Here is a 22,134-nt window from a genome sequence, read left to right as displayed (position 1 = left end):
GAACATTATGTAAATTTAAGACATTTCCGAATAGAAATCCTACAAAATAAACACAGTTATCAAAATATTTTCAGGTATCTATAAAAATATTTCTACAAAACATGGTAATTTAAAGATGTCGGACATCTATAATTCTTAATATTTATAATTTCGGACATATAAGCGATTATCTACATTTTTAATAAACAAACACCCTTTTTTAAGTATTTTTCATTATGAAACTACGAAAATAGCAAATATCCCATTGTATTGGGATATGTATTTGTGCAAATCTTTAGATATGGGCCATTTGTTTATAAAAAACCAAGTCATTTTCATAATTTTGGTTTGTAGTTTGTAGGTTTGGGTGCGAGATCATGATCATCAATTCAATTCATGATCATCAAATGTGATGTGTGAGAAAGAAGAAGTGACAGTTGTGAAACGTTCGTCAATAGAAAACCGATTCAATTTATTGAAATATTATATTCCATTGGAGTTCACGTTCTGTTCTTCGGCGCTCACCAAAATTCACAGACAAAATTACGCCAACAGCTTCGTAGCAATGTATGTTATGTAAATCCCTTCACAACTCAACACGTTGATCTCAACTTTTCGTTCTTCACTCTGCCTTTGCTTCTCTCTTTCTCTCACTCTCACCTCATTTTCATCATCATTCTGACTTCAATCTTTTTGATCTGTCGCCTTTTTCCACCTCTGTGCACAGCCTTTTTGCCAGGTTTCACTCGCTCTTTTGTTCTTGGGTTTTGTTTTGAGGTTCTTGGTTCGCCATTGGTTATGCCAATCCAAGCTCAAACTGATTCATTTCCCTCCCTTAGTCGCTTGACGCTTGTGCTGCTCTTTTGTCTGTTTGTTCTACCAGGGTATACAGCATTGATGTGAGATCTGGTTTGGAAAAAAATGCAGAGAGAAAATAGTTTCAACTATCCGTCGAGCCCTAGTGCTCGGCTTCGACACCGTAGGCGATCGAATGAGGTTTCTCCATTTTCGTATGCTTTTTGTTGTTTTTCGTCTTACATCGTCAGCTTTTCTTTTCCGATGTTTTTCTGTTGCCTCAGGGAAATGAATTATGCCCAAATGAATATAATTTTCTAGAACTTGTCAATGAAGTTACTAATGATGGTACTTTTTTTTTTGGGTTAAGTTGGTGCTCTTCAATTAGTGTTTATCTGCATTTTGAAATAATAATTAATGATACTGTTTCCACTTATGTTCCTTTTAAGAGAGATTGCAGGGGGAAAAATAATTCAGTTTTGGTTTTCTTTCACATAAAAATTCTCTGAATTGCTTATTGGTTTTTGTAAAATTAATGAGTGATTGAGATTTTCCCACTCAATCTTTCAGGGGATTGCGGACGATTTGAAGCCAAATGGAAGCCAGTTACTTGTTAATGACAGAAATAAATACAAGTCAATGTTGATTCGTGCCTATTCATCTGTGTGGATGATTGGAGGGTTTGCATTAGTAATATACCTTGGACATCTATATATTATGGCTACGGTGGTTGTAATCCAAATCTTTATGGCAAGAGAACTGTTCAATCTACTTAGGAGGACCCATGAAGATAGGCAACTCCCAGGATTCCGGTCATTAAACTGGTACTATATGTATCTTCTTTTTATTAAGAAGGATCTGTTCTACCCACGAGAGTTTATGATTTTCAATTAAATCCCACAGTTAATGTTCTTCCACCGAGTTCCATTGCTATTAGTGATTGTTTTATGATTTCCAAATTCCATGTAGGTACTTCTTCTTCACGGCAATGTTTTTTGTTTATGGCCGCCTTCTCAGTCAACGGCTTGTCAATACTGTAACAACAGATAAAGTTCTGTATCAGCTTGTTAGCAACCTCGTCAAGTATCAAATGGCCATTTGTTATTTCTTGTATATTGCAGGTAGGTCCTAGCATTATGCTTTGTGACGTATCTTCAGCTATGAGAATTAATAATATCTCTCTCCTTTTTATAACCTGGATCATGTTCAATTGGCATTTAATTTCTGACCAGTTCTTCTATTTTGACCGATAATAAAGTTAAGTTGTCCTTTCACGAGTGCATGATCACTCACCTACAGTACTTCTATAGTGCACCACGCCCCCCCCCCCCCCCCCCCCCCCCCCCCCCCCCCCCCACACACACAACACACACAGACACTCACAAAAAGAAAAGTTTATTTGGCTGTTGAAGTAACACCGTTTGTTGCCTTTAATCAGGTTTTATGTGGTTCTTCTTACGCTAAAAAAGAAAATGTACAAATATCAGTTTTGGCCAGTATGCATGGACACACATGATCTTGATAGTTGTGTGTTACACAGTCATCGTTCACTGTTGCTAACATCTTTGAAGGAATCTTCTGGTAATTTAAATTGCTTTTTAGATTGTCATTGTTCTATTTCCTTCAGTTCTCCCTTTTCTCCCTGTGGTAAAATTGTCCTTGTTTTGATTACTTTTGGGAGTTTTGCTCAACTAATTGTTGTTTGGTGAAAAAGATTTTTATTAGCAAAAAAGAAGAAAGTTCACCCCCCCCCAAAAAAAAAAAAAAAAAGTCATGACAGGTTTCCAATCATTGATGCTTAATAGCACGTCCAACTATATATTTGTAATCTTCTCTATATTTTGGTTGTTATAGTAAAGATCTCAGGATACTAGGGGATGAGTTTAAAGAAATGTTTAAACAAAAAATTTCTCATCTATTGCTTATGCAAAACATCCAGCATGGAAAATTTACAGATATTATTTTCATTGGCTTTGGTTTTCATCATTGAATTTCTTGACTCCAATGGAGAAAGTGTAAAACCATCAGCTCATTAGATCATGTTAGTCATCAACTTAATCATCTTATCTTGGTCTTCCCCTGGGGTAACCTGAGAAGTGTGCATTTTTGGAACTTGGTGGTGAAAAAAATCTAGAACCAACTATCTTCTCGAAAACTGCTTTTTTATGGGAGGGCTACTTTGAGCCGATCAGTTCTAAGAAGGATTTTCATCTACTTTCTTTCCTTGTTTAGAATGCCTATCTTGGTCAGTAAGAGCACTGGAGGTTGAATCAGGAACTTCTTGTGGGAAGGTGTGGATGAGGGTGGGCCCTCCTTTGGTCAAGTGAGTGGTTGTTTGAAGGCACTTGAGTTTGAGGTTTTAAGTGACCTGAGATTACGTAATGAAGCTCTTTTGGCAAAATGGTTATGGTGCTTCTTCATGGAGCCAAATACTATGCGGTAAAGGATTATTGCGTGGTGTAGGATTATGGTGAGCAAGTATGGACCTTTTGAATGGGTTTCTGGATGTAGGTTTAAGGGGTCTGGCTAACACCTATTGACTGCTATAGCTTTGGGGTTTCCTTTGTTCTCTCTGTTTGTTAATCGTTGGATAGAGGGTGATTCAGGTACCTATTTTTGGGTGGACTTCTGGGTAGGAGAAAAACCTCTTTGTTCTGCAACTTTATTGTCTGTCAGACAATGTTTTAAAAGGCTAAAGACTGATTTGAGGCCTCTTCTTTTAGAGAGGCGAGGTGTAAGTTTTGATACAATATGAGGTGTCTTTTTAAACAGAATAAAATTTATAAAAATATAAAATTTTGTATTCCTACTATCATAGCATTCATCTTGTAAAATCATATCCACTTTTAAAACTAGAACTGGAAACAATACCTAAATAATTAGGGAAATAGAGAGAATACAAAAAAATTATTACAATAAAACCAAGGAGGCAACTGGGAAACAAAACGATTAGAAGTAAGTGTACACAGGAAAAGAACCATCAACTTTTTTAATTAGAAGTTATACTTGACCGAATTAAGAAAAAATGAAGGAAGAAATTGGAAGAAAAACAATTAGAAGAAAAATATGCAGGAGAAAAAACATAACTTTTGTTATTTAGAAGTTAGAATAATAGTAAACAGTACTTGACAGAAATTGAAACTTGAATGATATCTTTTGGAGCAATATTTATTGAAATATTGTTGTGAAAAGAAGAAGGTCAACGTGACAGTGGCACTAAAATCAAGACAAAAAAGATAAAAAAAAAAAATCTGGAGTTTTTAGAAAATAAAGAAGAAATCCAATTTTCCTTCTCCTGAAAATTTCTCTCCACTTTCTTTGGGTTTTTGTTGTTCTTCCACTGATCAATAGCTGTTGGGGTGGTGAGCTGCTTCTTCTTCTTTTTTNAAACTTTTCATTATCAAAAGAAGGTTACAAAAGGAGAGGAGATGTGTCTCCACCCACCAAATGGTTACAAAAAAAAAAAAAAAAAAAAACCCAATTGGTGACAGTTTAAGAGAGGTTATATTTACAAAAAAATTAGAATTAGTAGAGAAAGAAGAAACAAAAAGTATGACAAGATCCCGAAACACTCACTGTTGGACTCATGGTTATTGAAGATTCTTGAGTTTCTTTCAAACCAAAGTCTCCAAAGGAGAGCAAACACCCCATTGGGCCAAAGCATTGTTGCGGTTCCTTAAAAAGGCGTACCACCATTGGGTTGAAGAAGAGCTTTTGATGTTTTGCTTGGGGTGCAGAGTTGTTTAGTCTGGAGTTAAAAAGTCTGTGTTTGGGATACAAAGTTGACTTATTAAGTTAGGTATCTGGTGCAGTTTTTTTGTAATCTAAAACAACACGATTTTCTGATAGTTATTTTGGTTTTTTTTAGCTTTTTGTTTAACCTTTCAATTGCACACATCTTTTTTTTCTAAATTTTAACACTCAATAGAGATGTCAACTTAAAACCTTCACATATATTTTATAACTTTTTACACGTAACCATTGTACTTGAGGTAGACAAAATACTCTTGTTTCATACAAATAGAAAAACTACAATATACCTTCACATTAGTGGAATATAAGAGTATAATATGCAAAAGAAAAAAAAAGGCTGTCAAGGGGTTTAAAGCTTTTTATGGCTTTATATGTCAAATTGTATATTAGGGTTTATTATGCATGTATATTGGTGTTGGGAATGGGATCAAAGTCCCACATTGGCTGGATAATGGGATGATCATGGGTATACAAGGGATACCTTTCTCGGCCTTTTGGCTAAGATCAAGTGTATAAGGGAGGGAAACTATTTCTAACGGTACGAGGCCTTTTGGGTGAAACCAAAAGTAAAGCCTTGAAGGTTTATGCTCGAAGTGGGCAATATCACACCATCGTAGAGATATCGGGAGGTCTATTGTTCCTAACAAGTGATATCAAATCACCAGACCCTGACTTAGCTATGCCAATCTTAGCCATGTCAATAGAATACTCGGACGCCGAACAAAGAAGTGTTGAGTTTCAAAAGATGTAGTCATGGTGGTTTCTACACATGGTTGAGCTTTTGGGTAGGTGGTGAAATGTTTTTCAACAAGTCATTTGCATTTAAACACTTTTTATAAAAACTATTTAAAATAAAAATACAATCGTGTTTGGTTACATTTTCTCAAAAATGTTTCTATACAAAAGTTTGTTTGGTTTGGTTCTATGCTCAAAGTGTTTCTATTAATCTTAAATTACTATATAGATGAACATTAAACACTATGAACTAATAATTTCAATTTTGTATTTAAAAACACTTTCACCGACCACATTTTTTTTTTTTTTTTTACTATTTTTAGTATATGATCATTGAGTTGTGTTAGAATTAATTGTTGGAGATGATTGATAGAGTTGGTGGTCGGAATTGGTCACCAGAGGTGATTGTTGAAGTTGGTTGCTAAAGGTGGTAGTTGTGCAGAGTTGGAAGTTGGAGGTTGCCAATGGAGATGATTGTTGGAGGTGGTCTTTGCCAGAGGTAGTCGTCGGAGGTGGTTGTCAAAGTTTGGCTGCTAGAGCTGGTTGTTGGAGCATGTTGCCGAAGTGAGGCGGCAGTAGTCGTTGACAGTGGTTGTTGCCGGAGTTGGTCGTCAACGGTGGTCGGCGGGTGGAGTCATTGGAAATATTGAAGGGAGGGAGCAAGAGAGGAAGATAGAGTTTCTTGATAAATGTGTAAACTTCAATAGTGAACACTATTGTAGTTGGTGGAGTTGAGTTATTTAACACCAAATTGTGAAGGTGGTGGGCTAAACTAATTCGAGTTAAAAACCCAACTCAACTCGACCTAAGTCAGTGCCCAAACACCCCCTAAAAGTTCCATATATATGATATTGTGTAATATAAATTAACTCTTAGTCCTAGTGAAAAATGATTGCGGGAATGAGTAAAATCTTTGACGGTGGTGCTCTAAGGAGATGGTTAAAGACCACCAACTGCCTCGCCTCTTCTCTGTCCTTTTTAACTCCTCAAAATTCAGTAGTTTTGACTGACCAAGTCTCTCATAAAAGGACAATTGAAGTAGTCCACATGATTCCAGATTTCTTCTAAGAGTTGGATTATGACTGGATACATGATGTCTCCTACAATCTACGTATGTGAATTGGTAAAGGTTAATTTAATGACTTTAAGAGGTGGTATGAGCCTATAGATTGAAATCAATTCAAGTATGCTTCATGCTTATGGAACCAATTCATGCAAGAGATGAGGCTCATTTATTGGATACACCAGACCAAATCTTGCTAGCCAACCAATTGTCAGCAGCATGTATTATTAACACTCTTAAATGTAGATTTGAGGTTTAAATTATTGTGGATGCATTTTTCTACGGATTTTTCTAATGTTTATTCATGCAAGAGACCAATGTTGCAAAGGAGACTTATAGGAGGAAATCCTGATGATTGGTAAAAGAACTTATACAACTAATTGCTGGAGATTCTAGGTCTGGGGCTTGTGAGTTTCAAATTTGAGATCCAAATAAGTCATTGCACAGGAGCTAGAAAATGGTCTCAGTATTACCATTTTGTTTCATTTGTTAGCTCTGAGCGTTGCAGGGAGTCGGTGGAGGAGCTTATCCTTCGTTCATCCTCTCGTGAGAAAGAGCTTTTTTTTTTTTCTTTTTTTTTTTTAATGGCAAGCTGGGTATATTTTATCTTGTGGGGGCTTTTGGGTGAGAGAAACAACATAATCTTTAGAGGGTGTGAGAGTTCTTATAGCGACATGGCCCATCATTAGATTCTCTATTGCTCTCATGGGCTCTATTTCTAAGTTCTTTTGTAAGTATTCACTCAGTCTTATATTTCTCTAGACTGTAGCCCGTTCTTGTAATTTAGCTCCTCCTTGTGGACTTCTTGTATGTATGTGTACTCTTTTCATTTTTTCAAATGAAAATCAAGTTTTTCATTAAAATAAAAACCTTGCAATTACCTCTATTTTCTTTTAGAAAAAAATCTTGTAATTAACCTCAAATATAATATCAAATAAAAGTCCAAACTAAGTTAATTCTCAACTTGATAATAATTCTCTCTAATTAGTAATTTTGAGAGATGATGCTTGCTCCTTTATTATTTATTTATTTATTATTTTTTATACGATGTCTGTACTTAAATTATGGCACAATTGTTTTACATGGAGTTGGTGGTAGGATTCAAGTCTACCAAGTTAGTTTACATTTTTTGTTTTTTAAAGGAAACAAGCAAAGACTTTTCATTGATGAAGTGAAAAGAGGTTATTGCTCAAAAGTACAAAACCCCCGTAGGGATAGAAGAAAGAAAAATGAATAATAAAATAAACATAATACAAAAATAATTTAAAATTGTAGCATAATGACATTCCAATTAAGACAAATATCTTGAATAGTATATCCTGCAAAACTTTTGGAGAGAGAGCACCAAGAAGAGGCCTTCAGGCGAGAAGAGCCCAACCGATCATCCCTCAACAAAAACTTATTATGAAAAATTCTCTGATTGCATTCAAACCATAATTCTTATAATAAAGATTTCATTTTCTGAATAGATAAATATGCTTTATTCCTATTATGCAAACCTCTTTTAGGATTTACAAAGCCAAAAAATCATACCTAGTTCTGGTATCCAGTGAACCACAATGAAAACTTGGTAAAGATGGTGAAGAACATTCACTAAGAATAGATTTTCGTGAAAATTTAATCACTAAACTTCTGGTTATTCTTTTCACGATTTTCCTCAATGATTCTCTGTTACACATTTTCACGGAAGCTAGAATTAATAATGGATGTTGAATCAACGGAGCTGACGTTGGCAGAATATCCAATATCTCTTTTCTACAACAGTAATGCAACAATGATGCCAAATTGCTTATTGCTATTCCACAGTGGTTCACAATCAGTAACGTTGAAGATCCTACGATCAGAGGCTTCAAACTTTTCAATATTTTGCCACACAATTACATGCTTCTTTTCTTCCCGCATAGTTCTGAACGAAATTGAGTTTGAATCATTAATCGGATACTCGAAAATGATAAAAACCAAAAGATCCTTTTGAGAGATGAGACTAAAATGAAATATCCCTTTCTAGCTTTGCACCGACATTTTTATCTGAAATATAGAAGTGCTGTGTAGAAGGAAGATGGTTGTTATACAAATCTACGATGCAAGGAATTGGATTTTGTACTCAATCACCTCTTAGGAATGAAAGTGTAAGAGGATACAGGCTAGGTTGTTGTTTGTAATATGGGTGAACAATAATACCTGAAAACCTGAACCAACCAACCAAAAGCTGCTGAACCGAAGTCGGTCGGCAGTTTATAATGCATGGCAGTTGGAGTCGGTTTGTTGGTGAGCCGAAAATGGCACAAACCGACCAAACCAACCGACTATACTTTAGTAGAACAACAAGCTATTGCACAATTGTTGCACTAAACCAGCCACTGGTTTAGAAAAAACAGCAGCTGGCTTCTATTAGTAGGTAATCATTACCTACTAATAGAAAGGAGGTAGGTTGACATTAGCTCAATCAGTCCTCAACAGCCTCCCTTGCTATTTCTTCTCTCTTTTGCAAGCCCTGGTTAGCGCTATCAACCGGTTGGAGAAGGTTATTAGAGATTTCGTTTGAAGGGGGGATCTGGCAATCCTATTTCCCATCTTGTCAACTGGAATTCGGTTTATCTACCTACTATTTAAGGGGGCCTCGGGATTGGGTTCCTTCGTCAGAAGAATATTGCCCACTTTATGAAATAGTTGTGGAGATTTTGGCATGAGGAAAATACTCTCTGGAGACGTATATTGGTGCTATCTACGGTATTGATGATCTTGGTTGGACTTCATAACTGCCTAAGAAGGGTAGAAACTTTGGGCTGACATTTTAAAGCATAAAGAGCTACTTTTTAACTTTGCTGAGTTTGTGGTGGGCGATGGTAAAGGAATCAGATTCTGGGTGGATAAGTGGTGCAATCCTCAACCCCTTGCTCAGAAATTTCCCAACATCTTTACTATTTCTTTAAAAAAGGATGATGTGATTGCGGATTGTTGGTGTGACTCTAGCCAAGCGTGGGATTTGGGCCTTAGAAGATGTCCCTTTGACAGAGAAGTTGGTGAAATGGTTGCTCTTCTATAAATCCTTAATTCTTGGGTTCTTCAGGATAATCGTGACAGTATAAGGTGGAAACTTTAACGCCTTTGACATTTTAAAGCATAAAAAGCTACTTTTTAACTTTGCTGAGTTTGTGGTGGGCAATTGTAAAGGAATCAGATTCTAGGTGGATAAGTGGTGCAATCCTCAACTCCGTGCTCAGAAATTTCCCAACATCTTTACTATTTCTTTAAAAAAGGATGCTGTGATTGCGGATTGTTGGTGTGACTCTAGCCAAGCGTAGGATTTGGGCCTTAGAAGACGTCCCTTTGACAGAGAGGTTGGTGATATGGTTGCTCTTCTATAAATCCTTAATTCTTGGGTTCTTCAGGATAATCGTGATTGTATAAGGTGGAAACTTAACGCCTTTGGTAAGTTTACAACCATAGCCACTTTCTTTAACATGGTTAAGAGGACCCCTTCCTTCACTTGCTCTTTGGTGAAGTTGATCTGGAAGCTTAAAATTCCCAAAAAAGTTAAATTCTTCCTTTAGTCCCTTGCGAAGTCCAAACACTCATGATAAAGTTCAAAGGAAGCTTAAGAATAGCTACTTGTCCCCTTCTATATGCTGCCTTTGCTTGAAGAATGAGGAGAATCTGGACCATCTTTTTCTGCACTGTGAGTTTGCCACTAAGGGATGGTCCCTTTTGTTTAGTACATTTGGCTTGATGAGCTGTCTGCATGACAAAATTGATGATTGGCTGCTTTGAAGGGTTGGATAGCCCAGTCTTCAGTGTCAAAGGAAGAGTTCTTTGGAGATGTGCTATGCGGTTTGTTTTGTGGTGTTTATGGAAAGAAAGAAATAGTTGTATTTTGAAGATAAGTATGCTTCTTTTGATTTCTTTTGGGCTTTTGTTCAACATACAGCCTCTTGGTGGTGTACTAATTATACCATGTTCTTTTTCTAATTATAGCTTATTGATGATTTTCAACAATTGGAAGGCTCTTATTCATTAGCTCCTTAGGAAGGGGTCTTGTCTTTTGTTTTCCGTTGAAATATACATGGTTATTTCTTATAAAAAAAAAGGTAGGTAATCATTACCTATTTTATAATAATATATATTTTTTAAATTTATTTTCTGATAGCCCCTCACTCCCGCTGGTTTTCATTTTTTTCATTCTGCCCCTCTCTTCCTTTCTCTCTCTATTTTGCTTTTCTTTCAATTTTTCAACTAGCTCAACAGCTTGTTTCGCCGGATTTCTTTTCTTTCCTTCAATTCTTCCACCTTTTCTTCTTCTCTTCGCATTCTAGTTTTCTTCTTTTTTATCTTTTTGATGCTCTTTTATTCTTCTCTCGACCTTTCCTCCTTTGTTTTTACTTTCTTCTTTTGTTTTCTCATCCAGCTTGCTGGAGATACGAAATCAACAAAATTGATCGACTGACCGTCGGTCGGTCAATCGACATCACTACCTCATAAGAACCCAAGCACCGACTGACAACAACCGTTAGGTCAGTGGCTGGTGTCGGTCTGAGCCCAAAACCAATGTCGACTGATCGATGATCACCCCTGGTTTGAAACCAAAAGTCAATTTTCTTAAAAAATTATTATTATTATTTAATGATAAACCTTCCATTAAAAAAATATCAGAAAATATGAGGTCTTACAAAAATAAAACGTACAAAAAGGAATCGAACTATTAGCCTTCAACTCCACCAAAGTTTATGTTTCAAAAAAAAAAAAAAAAAAGAGAAGAAAACTCCACCAAAGCTCAGATTTGTTATTTACCTGACCACTTTGACTAAGACTAGGTCTTTTTATTTTTTGAATGCGCTTTCTCTCGGCATTGTTGGTTCTTGCTTTCCATAGCCTTTAATATCCAATGGGTGTTCTATGATTCATAGAAGGAAAATGAGCAGCTTCTTTGTGGCACTAATTGGAATTTACAAGTGTTTTTTTTTTTTTTTTTCCTTTTACTTTGGGTTAATGCGGTCAATTGTTTGCTTTCTGAGATTTTGATGGAAAGGAACCATTGCATCTTTTAGTAATCTTTTCAACCTTCCTGTTCTTTTTTGACTCGGCTCGGCTTAAGGTCTTCTTCATGGTGTTTTCTCTCCAAGAAGTTTGAAGGATTTTCAATTCAAGATATCTATTACAAATTAGTTTGCATTCATTACTTATTTATAATTATGCTCGTTAACTTTCTTGTTAGGTTAAGATTCTTGAATTTATTATTCTTTGTTATGTTTTGAACCTTGTATCCTTTTGTATCTCTGAGCATTAGTCTCTTTTCATTTTCATAATAACAAATTTTATATCCTTTTCTAAAAAACACGGATCATTACCTCTTTCTTATCATCAATTTTCATGTCTTTTATGGTCGGCTTTTTCTCTCTGGGTTCCATTTGTATTGTAATTCTCTTTTTAACGTGGAGAATGAAACCACATGATAGGCAAAACGCAAGCTTAGAGGTGCTTACAAAATTTCCCTTGAACTAGGCTATTCAATGTGCATGTAGAACACTGTCTGAGTCTGTGAATAGGGTTTTATGGCATCTAGGTCCATTTATTTTACTACTTAATATTTACTGTTCTTGGCTTGAATACAGTTTTCAAATCTTTGGATAAATTCTTTTTGATGTTTTATTGGATTTTTTTAGATGTCTTTTTTAAAAAGATTACCAAATGTATGCGCAGGTTTCTTCTACCAGCAACACTCATTGTAATTAATGATATTGCTGCATACTTCTTTGGGTTTTTCTTTGGAAGAACCCCGTTGATCAAGATATCACCAAAGAAAACTTGGGAGGGATTCATAGGAGCCTCTGTGACAACAATTATCTCGGCATTTATGGTGATTTTCCCCTGAAGAATGAATACTGATGCTAATTTAGAATCTCTTTTCCTGCTATTTCTAATTTTATGCATCTTGTAGATTTTGGAGCATGTCAAATGACTGTTTCTTCTTGGGCAAAAATTGTACTTTGTCTTTGCCTATCTATTACACAATGGTTTTCAATGTGCTTGAGATGGTTGTATTGATTTGAAACATTTTCTTTATGATAAGATGCTTTCAAACATTCTTATTCAAGTGAAAAATTGGTGAACTTGACTCCGAGTGGTGTAGCCTAAGTGACTAAAGGAGATAATTCTCACAGAATCAAGCTTTAGGATCTTTATTATTAATTCAGTAGTATCAAATACATGAGAGGGGACTCTTATTTATAGGGAAATATTACATAAAGATAGTAAAAAGAATCAGTCTAGGATTTACCCAAGATTAGACTAATTTTTCCTACTTCTCCCAACATCACAACCTTTTCCTTTTATTATTATTATTATTATTATTATATATGATTCTCTCTTGTTTTTCTAATCTTGTTCATTGCTTTGTGGGTGACGAGTAGGATACATACTTCTGGGAGGATATTGGGGGGTGGAGGTCGTGTTTAACCCCTTTGCTTTTATAATTATCTGTTTATATCATTTGATCTTAATGAAACTGCTTTGTGGTTGGTGTCTCATTTTGGGAGCTTTCCCTCTCTTTCGCTTGGTTTTTGTTGCTCATTGTCAATGCGGAAAAGAGGGATGCCAAGCCCCTACTATCTTTGATCAGGGAGTTTAGTTTAGGTAGGGGTGAAGGGATGTTTTTTTTTGGAGTCCTAACCCTATTCGAGGATTTTCTTGCAACTTGTTCCTTTGAGGCTATTATGACCTTATCTCCCTGGATGCTGTCTTTTCTTCTCTATGGAAGGTGAAAGTTCCTAAGAATGTTATATTCTTTGCTTGGCAAGTTATTCATGGAAGAGTGAACACTCTTCTTGATCAGCTTTTGAGGAAGACGCCTTCTTTAGTGGGTCTGTTTTGTTGATTTCTTCGTGAAAGGAGGGTAGGGAGGCAGCAGGCAGAGAAGACTCACATCCTCTGGAGCTATTTGTTTGTTCGGCAGATTGGAACTATGTGCTGCTTTCACAAAACAGAAACGACGGTATGTGAGAGATTGAACCATAAAAGAGGATAAGGTGCACATAAAGGATTTTGTCCCAACCATAAATCATGCCAAGAAAGAGTTGACTGGCCATTTTCAACTTTGGATCAAATATTCGAATAAATAACGTCCCCTGGTGGATGAATGTGCTTCCAAGGTCTGTAAGAAGACCCAAAGTTTGCCACAATCAACTTCCCGCATGTTTTCAATGTGGAATCTCCAATGCCACTTGGCTAATAAAGCTTTATTTCTCTTCATTAGATCAAGGATACCGAGCTATCCATGCAACAGAAGTCATGTAACCTTTTCCTGCTTTTAAAGATGAGATACTCTTTATTCGTGTTAACCGATTATGGAAAATTTTGGAAGATCTTTTGTGTAGCTAGGGCATCCTTGCTAGGCAAGGATAAAAGTGAGAAAATACAGATTGACCAAAATTGCATTGATGTGAGAAAGTCATCATTTATCCTTGAATTGAAAGTGTGGCTGCAATTTGGGAGTCTTCTTTCTACTTTGTCAATGATAGGCTGCCAAAGGGATGTTGAGTTTGGATTACCATGAAGGGGAAGACCCAACGAAGTGTTTGGCTATGCTCCTATGTTGCATCCAAAGCGGTTTGCCAAGTGCTAAATCCAAGAAGCATCATAGTAATTTCCCAATAAATTCAGACTTTGTCCATTGATATTAAGGCCTGATACATCCTCCAAAAGCTTGACATAGCTGAAAAGGTTTGTTAGTTTTCTTTGTGAGTGGAAAAAAATGGTGTAGTCTGCGAATTGATGATGATGAATTTGAAGAATACCAATTGTGAAGCCCCTAATCCAGTTTTCTGGGAGGTATGGGACAACCATCTACTAAGGCAATCAACTGCTAAAATAAGAAGAAGGGATGAAAGGGATCACCTTGCCTTATTTTCCATTGATAATGATTAGAAAATTTTCAGATGAAATGCACTCTCTAATCCAGCTTCTCCATTTGATTCTCTGTGAAGGAAACACACATTTCAGCTCCAATAGGATCATGGCTATGATTGTATATAAACAAGAACCGATGCTTATAGGCATATAATCGCCCGCCAATTTCTTTGGAATGTGGCAAACATAGGCATCTCATCAAGACAAACACTGATAATAGAAATTTGAAAAAAGATCTTGAAACACAGAATGTCGGATTTAAGAGATGACACCATGATTTTTTTTTAACACCATGATTTATATATATATATTTATAGAGCTCAGATGGACTATATATATATAGCTCAGCCGTAGTCCATCTGAAAACTTGTTTGAGCCCAGCTCTGTAAGGTAGCATTCTAAAAAGCCGAATTTAACAAGTCAAATTTCTTCTTTGTGAAGGGTGATTCTAACTTTTCTGCTTGGCTGATAGGAATAGGATCCCAATCAATGTGTTAAGGAAGATATCTAGCTCCATCTCTTTTGGCTAACAAGTGTCGGTAGAAGTTTAAGAATTTCTCTCATCATCTTAATCCTAAGGAGCTGCTGTCTTGCCGAGATAGCAGCTCAATGATAGTGTTTTTCCTCTCTTTTGCAGCAGCATCAAGAACCTCATGTTTTCGTCTTCATTCACCAACAACATTGTCTTGCATTTTTACGTCCACAATGCAAATCCTCTTTCTCTTTAAGACATTAGTTTAGATATCCCGATTCTTCGATGGAGTCATTATAGAACTCTTTTTGAAGGTAAGCCTTTTGAGAGGAATTGTTGTCAAATGTGTGGAATTTCCAATATTTTATGGCGTGTTTGAATCCTTTTCGTTTGTGTATAAAAGCGTGTCAAGACCGACCATAGATAGGATGTCTAAACCACATATGCACATAGAAGTAGTTGGACCTTCCACAAATTCTCAAGCCTATAAGTAAGAGGAAGTATTAAAGTATTATATAACTATATGTGTTGTAAACCATCTACTTAAGTTTTTGATTTGAGTAGTGATTTAAAACTACTATTGTGGGGAATTTGACTTAGTAGGTAAAAAAGGATATTTAGGGATATCAGAAAATATTGGGAGGAGCTTTGGGAGTTAGATAGGTTTAATTTTTCTTTATGGGCATTGTTAATTTGGCATTTTGTACTTACCAGCTTGGTCTCATTCTTTTGGATTGGGGTTCGTCCTTGATAGTGTTGGGGCTCCTTTTCGTTGATTTTTTTGTTGTTCTTTTTGTTTTTTTTGTTGTTTTATTTTGTTTTGTTTTTCTTTTTGTTTTGTTTTGTTTGTATTTATGCCCTTGTACATTCTTTAATTTTTTTCAATGAAAGCTTGGTTTCTTATAATAAAAATACCGATCTTATTATGTGGGGTTTAAAAGGTTATTTTCTAGACTGGGGTTGCCCTTGCGACAATAGTAGACTACAACGATGTATGTTTAACTTTAAACTATTCCCTTAAAGCCTCAAAGGGAAGAGTCACTAATCAACGAGGATGTTCAACGGTTTTGATGTAGCATAAGTAGCCTCTAGAGTAATCCTCCAAGAATTAAGCTTGTGAATCTTTTATTAGAATGATAATGTGCTTCATACGAGAGGGGAAAACTCCTATTTATAGAGTTTATTACAAGCGGAGGTAAAAAGGAAATTAACCTAGAATGTTAACGAGTTAATCCCACACTTCCTACATCAAGTTTCATTGAAGGAGGTAATCTTTTTGATCCTCCTCTTTTGAATGGGAAGTTTACTTGTGCTAACTATAGAGCAAGTAGTAGGATTGATAAATTCTTGCTTTATTAGCTACTTGGTGGAATGCTCTATTAGCTAAATGACTTTGGCGGTTTCCCCTTGAGTTTAACTTTCTTTGGCATAGGATTATTGCGAGTAAATTTGGTCCTCATCCTTTTGAGTGATTGTGGTGAGGGGTTATATGCACTTATCGAAATCATTTGGAAGGATATTTCTTAGGAGATCTCTTCTTTTTCTCCTTTGATTCGTTGTGTGGTTGGGGAGGGGAAGGATACTCACTTTTGGGAAGATTAGTGGGTGGGGATAGATCCCTCTGCTCGATGTTTCTGCATCTTTTTCACCCTCGTCCTTAAATATCGCATTGTGTCGGACTTTTAGTCTGATCAGGAAGTTTGGTCTCCTTTTTGTTCAGGTTCTGTCATCCTTTGTTTGATAGGGAAGCAATGGATGTGGCCTCGCACTTGTACTTGATTGAAGCAGTTTTTTTTAGACAGGTGAGGAAGGATTTCAGGGTGTGGAATCCCAATCCTTTGTAGGGATTCTCGTATTTTCTTTCATAGGCTTATCGATTCTTCTCCCTCAGGTGAGTTGGTCTTTTCTATGCTTTGTAGGAGTAAGATCCCCAGGAAAATCTAGTTCTTTTCTTGGCAGGTCTTACATGGAAGAGTTAATACTTTGAATTGAATTGTGAAGAAGATGCCCTCGTTAGTTGACCCGTTTTGTTGTATTCTCTATCAGAAAGCGGAGGGAAACTCATTTTCTATGGAGATGCGAGTTTGCGAGAGGCTTGTGGGGCAAGTTCTTTCAAGACTTTTGGTTTCTGCTTGCATGGAACAAGGAGTTTGGAGATGTAATTGCGGAGTTTCTCCTCCGTCTGCCCTTTTGTGAGAAGGGTCGATTTTTATTGCTCGCTAGAAGTTGTACTATTTTGTGGGATCTTTGGGAGGAGTGCAATAATTGTGTGTTTAGGGGGTTGGATAGGGATCCTAGTGAGGTGAGGCCTCTCGTTATATTTAATGTTCCCTCTAGGCTTCAATTTCGAAGATTTTTTATAACTATGCTATAGGTTCTATTTTGTGTAGTTGGAGCCCTTTTCTTGTAGTTGGGCTCCTGTTTTTGTGGGCTAGTTTTTCTGTATGCCTGTGTATTCTTTCATTTTTTTCTCAAAGTTGTATTTTTATATAAAACCTTTAAACTATTCCTGTTTTATGTTATTCCCATTTTATGTGGGAAAATAGCTGAGAAATGAGAGTAGTCCTTATAATTTATTCCTAAGAACTATTTTTAGCTTGATTGGTATGTTGTTCATTTGGCATATTTTCTTTCAATATTTAGTATTGAATCATTGATAAAGTTTCCCTTTAAAGTTGTGCAAGTATCAAAGGGTTCTCTCACTTCTCTTTAAAGTTGTGCAAGTATCGAATGGTTCTCACTCTCTCTTAAATATGGGTTGTAAAGAATGGAAGTTTTCCATCGCTCTCTCTATTTAATTAAAAAATTTTGTTTTCTTGCCTTTATTCGATTTGGCAGAACTTACTACATAACAACCTTCGATTACTAGATATCTTTAGAATATTACTTTTTTGTTCCTCCGGTTTTTTAATTTCAGATTTTGTGGTATGGATTTGTTAAAGTGGGCAAGTTTAGCTTGGTTTGTGGTTTTGTTTTGTACATGTTTCTTGGTAGTTAAATTTTTTAACCAAACTGTTCTTTTATATGTGTATGCATGTTTATATATTTGTGTATGCATATGTGTGTATATATTTGTATATGCATGTCTTGATGTAGTTAAGTTTATTGTAATCCATTAACTTCAATTTTGAGGTTGATTGGTGATCTAATATATGGTATCGAAGCAAAAAATTGTATTCAAATTCGTGTAATGTTATTTTCTCCCCACTTAATGTTGATTTTCCTCATTGGACCTTCTACTAAATTTCAATCCTACAAGTAAGAGAGAGGGAGTGTTAAACTTGAAAATATTGATATAATTAAATCTACCGAGTTACAGCTTTTGAACCGATTGATGATTTAAGATTATATTTATTTTTCATTTAATGAGATTGTGCAGTTTCCTACGAAAATCATTGTCTGTGAATATGCTTTAAGTGCCTGTATAACAATAAAAAAGTTATTATAATAGTGATGCTATTAAAATTCTGGCACTCGTGCAGCTTGCGAACATCATGGGTCAGTTCAGTTGGCTCACTTGTCCAAGAAAGGTGACTCTCTTTTAATGTCCTTGTTCTAATTTTGTTTTAAAGATAGTCATGTCTACTTACATGGGATACAAATGCAGGATTTGTCAACTGGTTGGCTTCACTGTGATCCGGGTCCCATGTTCACACCAGAATTTTTTACTTTGCCAGGATGGATTCCTACATGGGTGAGTATAGTGGTATTACTTGAATCTGATTATTTATTCATTTATCCTTGTTTATTTATTTATTTATCATTATCTTCTTTTTTTTATTGTTCAGGTAAATATACTTGCTTTTCAAGTCGATTGATATGTGTGTTTTTAGAATTTAAAACCCACATATGTTGATCTGGGAAAAACATCCCCAATTCTCCCTCTCATTATCAGTTGCAATCTAAGAACCATTGTTTAGATATTCGTCAGTCACAAGTGTCTAACTTCAGCCGGCCAATTTTTTTTGGCCAATGGTTTAGTTCCAATTTTGTACAATCTTGACATTGAGTTGTTAAGATCTATCTTTTTAAATTGCTATTTATAGAAAAAGATTTGAGCAGTTACTCCATTGTTTCAACAGGCATTGTATTTTAACTAATTTTGATCGTTGCAAGCAACGGCCCAATTATTTAAATTTGTTACTCAACTCTTCTCTTACATGATTTAAAAATCTAATGTCTATGATTTTACATGATAATACTACCATAGCAATATTCTCTCAGGGTTTCTTTAAAAGAAAAAAAAAGAAGTAACCATTACTTTTAACCTTTTTATTATTTATTTTAGTTGCCGGCTAATAGAGAAGAGATAGTACCGAGAAAGCAGGGATAAGAGAGAAGAGATAGTACCGCAGGGATACAACTTAGAAGGGCATAGGGAAGAGGGATCCCTCCGCCCAACATTCTTAAAAAGTGTGCCTTTAACAATATTCTTGAGGCTGATATTGTCTTATTTCTGCGATTGTTTCCTTATTGACATCATATGAACACATCTTTTAGCTTTTGGGTCTGCAACCTTGACTGAAAAGGTATTAGCTTTATTATGTGGACATACCATATTAGGCTTTAATATGCAATCTCTGTTAGTCTGCATATCTTGGTCCTTTGTATGATCTGATCATTCATACATATTTGTATATGCATTAGGCCATGCTCTTTTTCGTTTTGACCTTGTTGGATTGAATCAGAAAAGTTTAGCCTCTGCCTCACATTTTTGTTGGGGAAGCCTGATTGCTTTAATATATGGATTTGTTTGATCATTTTTGGAATAGTCTGCATTCTATGATTTTTGAGCTTGGATGTTTAGAGTTCTTGATATTACAATTAGTTATTATTTGCCAATCTGTATTCAACTTTCTAACTCGGATCATTGTTTTACAGTTCCCATGGAAGGATGTCACCATTCTGCGAGTTCAGTGGCACGCTATATGTCTTGGTTTGTTTGCATCAATAATAGCTCCTTTTGGCGGCTTCTTTGCAAGTGGTTTTAAGAGAGCTTTTAAAATCAAGGTTCCTCATTTTTCATATGTCAGGCCGATTGATTTTGTAACTTCAATAAATTTGATGCTTTTTTACCCCTTTGAAGGATTTTGGTGATAGCATTCCTGGACATGGTGGAATCACAGATAGGATGGATTGTCAGGTATGCTGAATTAGTTTAGATAGTAAAGAATATTTTATCCCTATCATTATATACAGGCTATAAATTTGGAGTTTTCCCTCTTAATTTAGATATATTGTGAGCTTGGATGACTTGGATTGTAGATGACTCGGGTCAATTTATGATGCTATGGAAAAAATATATACAAAGTTGTGTGCACGCTGAAAATGTAAAAGCATACAAAATATTGTCACCTGGTGCACTGGCACAAGTATACACGTCAGCAAGTAGTAGGTTTGTATTCCAGGGTCGAATCTTTACAAAAAAGACTTTAATGTATTCAACAAAACAAGCATGCAGTTAACAAGACATGTTATATGAGAGAAAGCACTGACAAATATGTTTTGGTGATTTTGGCGTGTAAATGTAAATGGTACAAAAATAAACAAGTGTGATGCAGCACGAAAGTTATACGTGGTGAAACAAGATGACTCTCGGCTGTGCTATGCTGCACCTATCCTAACATGTTAGCCCTACGCTTTAATACTCATTTTATTGAATCAAAGTAGGGGGAACCTTCTATCCGACCTTTCTGGCACAACACTAGTTAGTTCATGAAGCAACACCCTCTTCCAACCTTTCCTGAGCCATTTTTTCCAATTTTTCCTAGATTGATTGCTCTGCCAATATGTAAAGTATCTCCATACTATTGATAACAGAGGAAGAAAGTGCCCCGACATAATGCACAAGCAAACCTGGCCAACTAGAGCCTAAGAAGCATGTACACTTTAGTTTGACTAGTGTGTTCTAGTCTAACACGTGACAAACACTTGGATACTCCAACATTTGTTTCACATGTATTAAACACTTGTTAGCACAATGGATGTGTTAGACACTAGTTGATTGTACATAATCAATATAGGTCTATGTCCAACATCTGTTAATCATGTAAAATTTTAGGGGTGAAATGCATCAAACTCATGTACTTAGACATATAAATACAGTAACCAATTGGTTTGAATTTGCTTTTGGTTAAAAATGATGTACATATGAAAAGTATATATTTTAATAAATGTGTCCTTGCCATGTCTCACCCATTCACGTCTCCGTCATTACTCAATCTCACTACCAGTTGCTCGCCTTCTCTTGATCATGACTCCAAGTTTCCAACTCTCTATTTGTCTATCTTTCCTCCTCAAGTTTTGTATTTGATTCTGTAGTGAGAATGGATAGCATGATCAAATCAAACAAGTTCAGCTCATTTTAGTCCTATCCGCTGTTTTGGTTCAATCAATCCAGCACGAAACCAACCTATTTGCACCCCTAATACTTTTTTGCATAGTCGATTGCTCATATACTTGTTACTTTCCTACCCTCGTTCCCCACAGTTAAAGTATTTGGTTTTTCAAATGCAGATGGTGATGGCCGTGTTTTCATACATCTATCATCAATCATTTGTCGTGTCTCAGAGCATCACCGTTGAATCAATTATTGACCAGGTTAGATGAATATGTCTCATTCGTTCACCTTTCTCTAATTAGAAAAAGAATCTGTTGAGTGTTCACTGCTGACGGTATTCATTTATTTTAGGTACTAATGAACCTTACGTTTGAGGAGCAACAACTTCTTTTCACGAAACTTGGGCAACTGCTGCAAGACAGGCTGTTACCACAATAGTAAGATCTGTCGTCCTTTTGTATATGGTGATCTAGGATTAAAGATTTAATACTGACCTGTACTAATTTTTTTCCCTCTTATAATTTATCTGCAACAAGTCTCGGAACTTAGATGATTGTTTCTTCATTTGCACTCTGTATAGTTTGTGTGCATCTTGATTTGTACAAGGGAGGGTGGAACCATGGCCTCTCTTTCTGATATTAGAGCACCATTGAAAACTAAGCTCGATGAACTGAAGTTTATGTCTTGCATAATTTCAGATCCATTGCAGACCTGTTTAGTAGCATTTGTAATATTGTACTAATTAGTTTGATAATTTGTTCAAGAAGGCCTGTTGTAGTCTTTTTTGGCCTTTTCCTGTTTTGATTATTAGTTTGTCTGGGGGGTGGGGGGAATGCTAATTGTGTATTTTTATAAGGTATGCCAAGTGTTTGAATTTTTTAAAAATCTTTTTTAGTCAGACGTGATGAAACATTTTCATTCTGTTTACCGGAGATTTTCCCAAATTCTTTCATGACATGAGGATTTAGAACTTTCACAGAGAAGTAGAATAGGTTAGAAAGATTCACATGAGAGAGTGTGAGCTCAGCACGCTAAGGCTCATTAAAAAAGGAAGGATAACAACCTCTGTACATGTCGAGGAAAACCTAATCAACT

At 35.9% G+C, this 22,134-nt stretch overlaps 1 pseudogene; it reads left to right on the top strand.

Moving 5' to 3' along the window:
• The first annotated feature begins 322 nt into the window (after positions 1 to 322).
• Positions 323 to 21,819, top strand: LOC120083192 (annotated as a pseudogene).
• The last annotated feature ends 315 nt before the right edge of the window (positions 21,820 to 22,134 follow it).

The sequence above is a fragment of the Benincasa hispida genome, chromosome 8, assembly GCF_009727055.1.
Source record: "Benincasa hispida cultivar B227 chromosome 8, ASM972705v1, whole genome shotgun sequence".
Classification (NCBI taxonomy): Eukaryota; Viridiplantae; Streptophyta; class Magnoliopsida; order Cucurbitales; family Cucurbitaceae; genus Benincasa; species Benincasa hispida.
The sequence above is the reverse complement of the archived record's forward strand: the minus strand, read 5'-3'. Positions and strand labels throughout refer to the sequence as shown.